This window comes from Hakea prostrata, chromosome 11, assembly GCF_041222555.1.
Source record: "Hakea prostrata isolate BN-2017 chromosome 11, UWA_Hpros_2, whole genome shotgun sequence".
NCBI classification, from domain to species: domain Eukaryota; kingdom Viridiplantae; phylum Streptophyta; class Magnoliopsida; order Proteales; family Proteaceae; genus Hakea; species Hakea prostrata.
This window is the reverse complement of record NC_142610.1, coordinates 7,839,125-7,846,957: the sequence shown is the minus strand read 5'-3', so window position 1 is coordinate 7,846,957 and position 7,833 is coordinate 7,839,125.

The following is a 7,833-nucleotide window of genomic DNA, read 5'->3' as shown; positions in this document are numbered from 1 at the left end:
CCCCCTTTTCCCTTTGTTCTTTTTGCTAGGACTTATTTTTCTGCTATAATTTTCCAAGTAAGAACATTTTGTGGTAATCACTTTCCCATTTTCATCTCTTTTATTGGTTTTGTTCTATTTTGTTCTCTTTGAAGTGGATTGTAGTTTCATCTGCCTTCGGCTTATAGAGCATCCATGTAAAGGGTTTTCAGAAGGAAGCATCTCTGCTTCAATGAATTGTGTTTGAATAAAAATACATGCCGCTAGCCGTAAGTGATAATGCTTCTCTAGCTCGACACCATCACCTTCCCTTACTCTATGGACACATTTGGATAACTCACTAAGTGTTTCCACTTCAAGAAACATCAGAAATATTTTGATAAAACTTGATTCTGGAAGTAGAAACAATACTTGTGGGCATTTGATAAAATCTGTTTTTTTAAACAAATTTAAAAATTATAATAAAATTTACAAAAATTGTCATTGTTATGTTTTAAAAGGCCAAATACAATACCCTTTTAAGCCTGTTTCACATAAACCCAACTCGCAGCCAATCTTTGCAAAATTCGTAAGAAACAAAATGGTTTTTTCAAATGATTTTTTGCTGGTTGGTGTCCGCTGCCAGTCAGCCATCTGGTTGGTGTCCGTTGCCACCTCTAGTCTTGGTCTATTGATAACCAGAGTCATTCTTTGATAAATTATCATTATGAGTCAAACTCAATAGAATTTGATCCATTTTCTTTCTTCTCCCCTTCTTCTTCTTTGCCCTCTTTTTCTTTTCTTCTTCTTCTTCTTTTTTTTTTTTTTTTTTTTTTTTTTTTTTTTTTTTTTTTTTTTTTTTTTTGGGTTAAGGTGGAGAACTGAATTAAGAATTCTCTTTCTCTTCTTCATTAATCGAATCATTCACAACTAGACATTCAAAATTCCTTCATTGCTTTCTCATTGAAACAGTCTACATGACTAAGCCCCCATGGTTTGTCTATCCTCTGCAACCGACTCATGTTGGTAAATTGCAAATATCTATGGGCTCAAACAAACTCTGCAGGCCTAGCTTGAATGCCTTAGTTCCTTTTTGCTTGAACAGGGATTTCATAATTCCAAGACTAATACGTCTTTATTTATTCTTTATGGCCAAAAGGGTATTATTTATGTTCTATATGTGTGAATGATATCATCTCACAAGCAACATTGGTCTTTAACAGCTTCTGCAAAAACTTGGTTGGATATGGCCGATGGCAAACCGCTCTACTTCTCTCTCTCTCCACATCATCCCAATTGAGCAAGCTTGGCGGTGAGTTAATGTCTAAACAACTCGCTTAGTCCCTTCCACGCATCATTTCTCCACTACCATTAAGGATGCTTTGCTTCTTACGTAGGATTCTTTTAGATCTATCAATTAACTACAATATTGGGTAGTGATAGAGAAGACAAGAATATAACCAGAAAAGAAGCCTATGGTACTTTATGATTATTATAACAAAGAGGGTGACGAGAAAGGAAAGAAGATTCGAAGGAGCGGAAGAATGCCAAGGAATGACTAACTGCGGAACCACATCATGAGAAGGTTCTAATCCAACGGTGTTCTCATGGTTGGGTTGAAAGCTTGAGTGGTGGTTGGTAACTCACGTCTGAAGCCTTTGAATACAAAATCCAAATAGAAATAGAATAAGGAATAAAGTAACACCAGAAACCAAGGAATGTTGTTCCTAGTTCTTATTTTCTACTAATGGAGCCTCAGGTTGTGTTTGGGATGTCAAGAAGTAAACAGAAGGAAATTGAATTTGAAGAGAGAGAAGCATTATATCTCTCTATGTCATTGTGCTCCAAATAATGTCATTGTGCTCCAAATAAACCTCAAGCCTCTGGTGTGACTTTGAGAGCTGAATTTGAGACCTTTGAGGTGAGATGGCCATCTCTGTCTCTGAGTTCTATATGTTTTAGCGTTGAGCATCAAATGTTCTTATGCTTCTTCTTCTCTCTCTTCCTTTCTTTCCCGTCAAATGGTCGAGCATGACAAAATGTACACTCTTTTTCTGAAGTTTTTTTTTTTTGTTATGTCTCTATTCATCTCTGTAATGGCTACAAAACACGGGCTCGGCCATTTTTTATTGCTTAATGCTTTAGACTTTCAATAGTCTTGTTTTCATTTTGCTGAATCTCATACATGAAACTCGATTTTGGAATTCTTGTAGGATATGGGGAGGATTATTTGTCTGCCTGGTTCCCTTCTTAAGAATTGTATGGCCCAATACATGTCATTATATTACTTGCACATTCACATTGGACACTTGTAAGATTATTTTGATTATATGTGGCATTTATTATTTTTATGATGATTTATGTGGTTATTTGGTCCATTGGATTGTTTGGACTATTTTTATAGATGATCATCCGGATTGAACCACTTTGTAATCCTTGACTTGACCGCACCCATCATAATGTATTATTGTGTAAATATACATTGTTGGACTATGATGGGTTCGAGTGGTGCAAATTAAAATTGCACAAACTATGGGAGATATAATGACTAATCTCTCTATGGTTAATACACTTTAAATCTGTGGAGTCCATCCATGTAAAGATTATGTGTACGTTGAGTATTGATCTTAGTGACTAATGCTCCATTGCCAGTGACTTGACAATTACGAAAGTGTACATGTACCTACAAACTGCATTTTGAAATGATTTATCGATAAAATGGTTTTGCAAATTTGTTTTTATATATTAGTAAAAGTTTATCTATTTTCTTATCTATTTTTGCAAAACCAATTTTGTATTGTTTTATTTAATGGCAGTTCTATAATTTTGTTTCATAATTCTTTTGGGGGCTTTTTAATAATTGTTAATGAAAGCTTTAAAGGCATTATGGATATGAGCATTAGTGGGCTAGCATATATCTCACTTAGGCTAGACTTTATGGCCAATCATTTTCACCCTAGAGATATAAATATCTCAATGTCACACAGGCAAAATGATCTTTATCTTTAGAAACTCAAAATACCAAGTGATGGTATACCTATTTAGTTGGGGTGAGCCCCCTAATTACTTTTGAGATCCTTGGCATCCTTCGTGTTTCATATTGTGATGATCATTTTCAAGTTTCATCCTTCATGTTGTTTTGCTTCAGTGGTGCAAGATCTTCTTTTCTTTTATATCATTTCTACAAGGTTGGAATATATCTTCAAAAGAGGTATGTAAATTCTATTATAAATTACTCAAATTATAATTTCTTCTTTTATAGATTAAAATAATCTTGACTCTACGATTTAGCTAGTTTTTCTAATAGCACAAGCATGATGGCTCTGCATAGATTTCTTTATTCTCTTTTATATGAATTGTTCTTGTTTATTTTTTAAATATTCTTTGAAGATTCCTTGTTCTAATCCAAAGTTAAATACTTTTGTCCTTTGGATTTTGTTTGCTGGTTAAAAGAGAGAACCCAAGAGTCATACGTATGGGAGTTTAAAATAGTAGATTAAAGAATTGTGTTAATCCAATGTTTTGTCATTTATTGTAATAAATGTTTTCTTAGAATTTGAGAATAATTATTTAATGAAAAGTTTCTTCTTTTCATGATAAATGAAAGGTTACTTCTCTATTAGGTATTCACCAAACTTGACTATCAATTGCCAAACCACCTTCTTGGCTTGAGTCAAACCAAGCCATCAAGGTTAATTGGCTCAAGCCAAATTGATATTGGCTCTAAGCCATATTTATATGAATGACTCAAGACCAAGGTAAAACATTTTAGCGAATTTTGCCTAGTTTGGTGAGTATTGAACTGAAAGCTGCACCGAAAATCGAAATTAAATAATATTGCCGAAAAATCGCTCAATATCGCCGGAAAATCGTCGAATCAGCGAAAACTTGGCAAAAATCGACAATGAACCTACAAAATGTCGTCGTTCATGCTCAAAATCCTTCTATCACCGGTGAAATCCTTGCTTTGATGGAGAAGACTGAAGAAGAAGAAGAAGAAGAAGAAGAGGCGAGATATCCCCGAAACCCTTCCATCGTTCACTTGTTCTTCACTTCTTCTCTTCTCTCAATGCTGGAATCACCAAAACCACTGCCTGAAATAGAAATCTCCGCAGGAACCACTGTCTGTTGCTCCTCTTTTTATTTCTCTAAAATCTCAGTGAAGAGTGAACTAGTGAAGATGTGAAGAATATAGATTGTTTAACCACCGCACAGAGGAACCACGCACAAAGGAAATATAAACAATCTATATGTATGAAAGAAGAACCATTGCCTGAAATCCAATTATCCCACACGCAAAGAGGAAAGATCTCTGACGCACCACATAGAAAAATGAAAAGACCTCTGACACACCACTTTTTAAAATGAAAAGACCTCTGAGTTGGGAATGGGTTGGGATTTTGAAGTTTAAAAGGTGGGAACCTGGGATTGCGTGTCATGGTAATAGGGTATTATAAAGATGGGTTTGGGAATCGGGATTGGGGATTTAAATTAAATGAGGAGATCGGCGAAATCTCGCCGAGATTTCGTTGGTTCGCCAGGTAGCAAACCGGCGAGCTCGAGCGATATTTCATACCTTGCTCAAGACATGATATTCCTAATTTTTTGCCTATATTAATTCATTAGTATAAACTGAATTTATCTTGTTTCCATTTCAATTGTTAATGAAATCATAAACTATATTTGATTTCTAAATTGTTGTAAGTACTCAGTTTGACTACCTTCAGTGGGAGCATGGGTTTGAGCATTTAGATATATGTGTTTTGTATGTTTTATCGATTGTCCAATGCTTAGACATGATGATACCCATCGGTAAATCACATGGATAAGTTAGGATTATTGATAAGTATATCATTCTTTTATGTCGACGCCATCGGATAAGACATGAATGAATGAGGTTTTTTTTCTTCCCCTTACGCCCATCAACTATAGGAATGTTTAAAAATTTGATTGATGTGTTTCTTGGATGATTGATTTTTTTCTTACGCCCATCGGATACGGGAAAAGTTTGAGACATCTAAGGACTTGTGATTGCCACATATGTCCAATGTTAGTTTTATGGTTTTATGGTTTTATGGTTTTATGCAATTGGGTCATGGTCTCCTACTTATGTTACATGTTATATATTTATGACAGATGGCCGGTTCTTCTAGTTCTCTAAATATGTCTGATATCATGAAAAATTGCACCTTGACTGGACCCAATTATGCTGAATGGAAGCGTAGAATTGACTTGTTTATTGGATTCTACAATTACTCTGTTTGTATTAAAGAGAATTGTCCTACTATGCCTGGTGCCCATTCTTCTAAGACTGCAAAGGCTGCTTATAAATTCTGGATTGAGGCTGATAATAAAGTGAAATACTTGATGTTGGGTTATATGACGGATTCTCTTATGGTGGGTTATATGAGTAGTTCCTCTGCTAAGGCTATTTTAGATAGTCTTGAATTGAAGTTTGGCAAGAAATCTAGCCAACACATTGAGGGTTTGTGGGAGAAATTTATTAGGACTAAATTATCTGAAGATGGAGATGCTAGAGAACATGTGAATAGTATGATTGCAGTAGCTGATGAATTAGCTTTGCAGGGAAGACCAGTTGATGATAAAACTAAGATTTCTACAATCTTATCTTCTTTACCTAACTCTTATGAAATTGTGAGACAAATCTATTTTGTGTCTGGGTTAAGTTGGACTATAGATGATCTTTTATCCAAGGTTACTGGTCAGGAAGATGCTAAATTGAGGAAGAAAGAATTTGCAATTCATGCTGTTGAAGAAAAGGTTGATAAGCCCAATAATTCAAAGAAATACCAGAAGAAGAAGAGGCTAAACAACAAGAGGCATGATTGGCAAAAGAGTAAGAGAACTAATGTGAGACAGGATATTGAATTTAAGCCAAGGCAAGTTGTATGCTATTTTTGCAAGAAGCCTGGACATAAAAGGTCTCAATGTTACTCTTTTCTAAGATCTAATGGTAAGCAACCTCAAGGTATGTTTGCAACCTTGATCCTAGATGAAATTAACACTCCAATTATTAAATCTGGATCTTGGGGGGCTGATCCTGAGCAACTTGTATATGTTTCCAATACCTTGCAGGGGTTCAAGGAGCTAAAGAGAATAAGTGATGAGATGAGCTATATCTATATGGGAAATGGTGATAAAGCATCAATTGAAGGAGTTGGAGTTTTTGAGCTAAAGTTGAATGATAGAATATTCTTTAATTTAGTTGACTGTTTGTATGCTCCTAGCTTAAGGAGAAACTTGTTATCTATTTCAATGTTGGAGAAACTTGATTATGAATTTTATTTTGGAAATGGGAGATTTTTAATGCATAAAGATGGTAAAGTTGTGTTGCATGGCTTTAGAAACAATAATATGTATCAAGTACAATTATGTGGTAGTGTTGTATGCAATGTGGATGTTACTGTTAAATCTAACGCCACATATCTTTCGCATTTGAGACTATGTCACATCAGTGTGGATAGAATTGAAAAATTAATTAAGTCTGGTATATTCACTAGAGTGTCTCTAGAGAAGTTCACAACTTGTGAAACTTGTATTTCTAAAAAAATGACTAAGAAATCTTTCAAGAAATGTGAAAGGTGTTCCCATATTTTAGAAAAGGTACATACTAATGTATGTGGACCTATGAACATCATTGCAAGAGGATGCTTTCATTACTTCATTATTTTTACTGTGATTTTTCCAGATTTGGCTTTGTATATCTTATGAAACATAAATTTGAAGCTTTAGACTTTTTCAAAACATTTCAACTTGAAGTTGAAAAGTCGACTAGAGAGGTGATTAAGTTAGTACATTCAGACAGAGGTGGAGAATATCTATCTGATGAATTTGTGAAGTATTGTAAGAAAATGGCATAAAACATTTTAGAACTCCTCCTCATACCTCAGAAGCTAATGGTATTGTAGAAAGGCGTAATAGGACTTTGCTTGATATGGTTAGATCTATGATGGCTAGAGCTAATTTTCCCACTTCCTTTTGAGGAGAAGCTTAGTATACTATGCATATACTCAATAGAGTTCCACCAAAGCTATAGATTCTACATTATATATGTCCTTTTATAGAAAAGAAGCCAGTATTGCTCACATTATAGTGTGGGGGTACATTGGTCATGTTATCATTATTTTCTTATGCATCTACGCTGTGCGAAGCTTGATGTATGCGATGATTTGTACTCGTCTAGACATAACATTTGCAGTTGGCATGATCAGTCGTTTCCAAAGTAATCCTGGGAGAATGCATTGGGTTGGTGTGCAATGAATAATGAAGTATCTTAAGCGAACAAAAGGCTTTAGATTGGCTTATCATCTTGATAAGCTTGACCTCATTGGATATTCAGATTCTGATTATCAAGGGTGTGTTGAGAGTAGAAAATCTACCTCTAGCAATGTGTTCACTTTAGGTGGTGGTGCTATTGCTTGGAAAAGTAAGAAACAAGAATGTGTTGCTCAGTCAATAATGGAAGCTGAATATATTACTTTAAATGCAGTTGCCAAAGAAGGGGTTTTTTGTCAGAATTATTGATAGCGGATTCTGTAAAGAATCTTATTCCACTTGTGTGGCAACAATTCTGCAATTGCCATTACTAAAGATCCAAAGTTTCATTTTTGGGCCAAGCATATAGAAGGTCGATATCACTATATTCGTTATGTGATTACAAAGCAAGAGGTTGTTGTTGAGAGAGTGCCATCTAAGTCAAACTTTTCCGATCCCTTCACAAAATGTTTGCATTTTGGTGTATTTGAAAAACATGTAATGGATTTGGGATTGTGTTAAGCCAAGTGAGAGATTGTAGGAATTGTCTGGCCCAACACATGTCATTATATTACTTGCACATTCACATTAGACACTTGT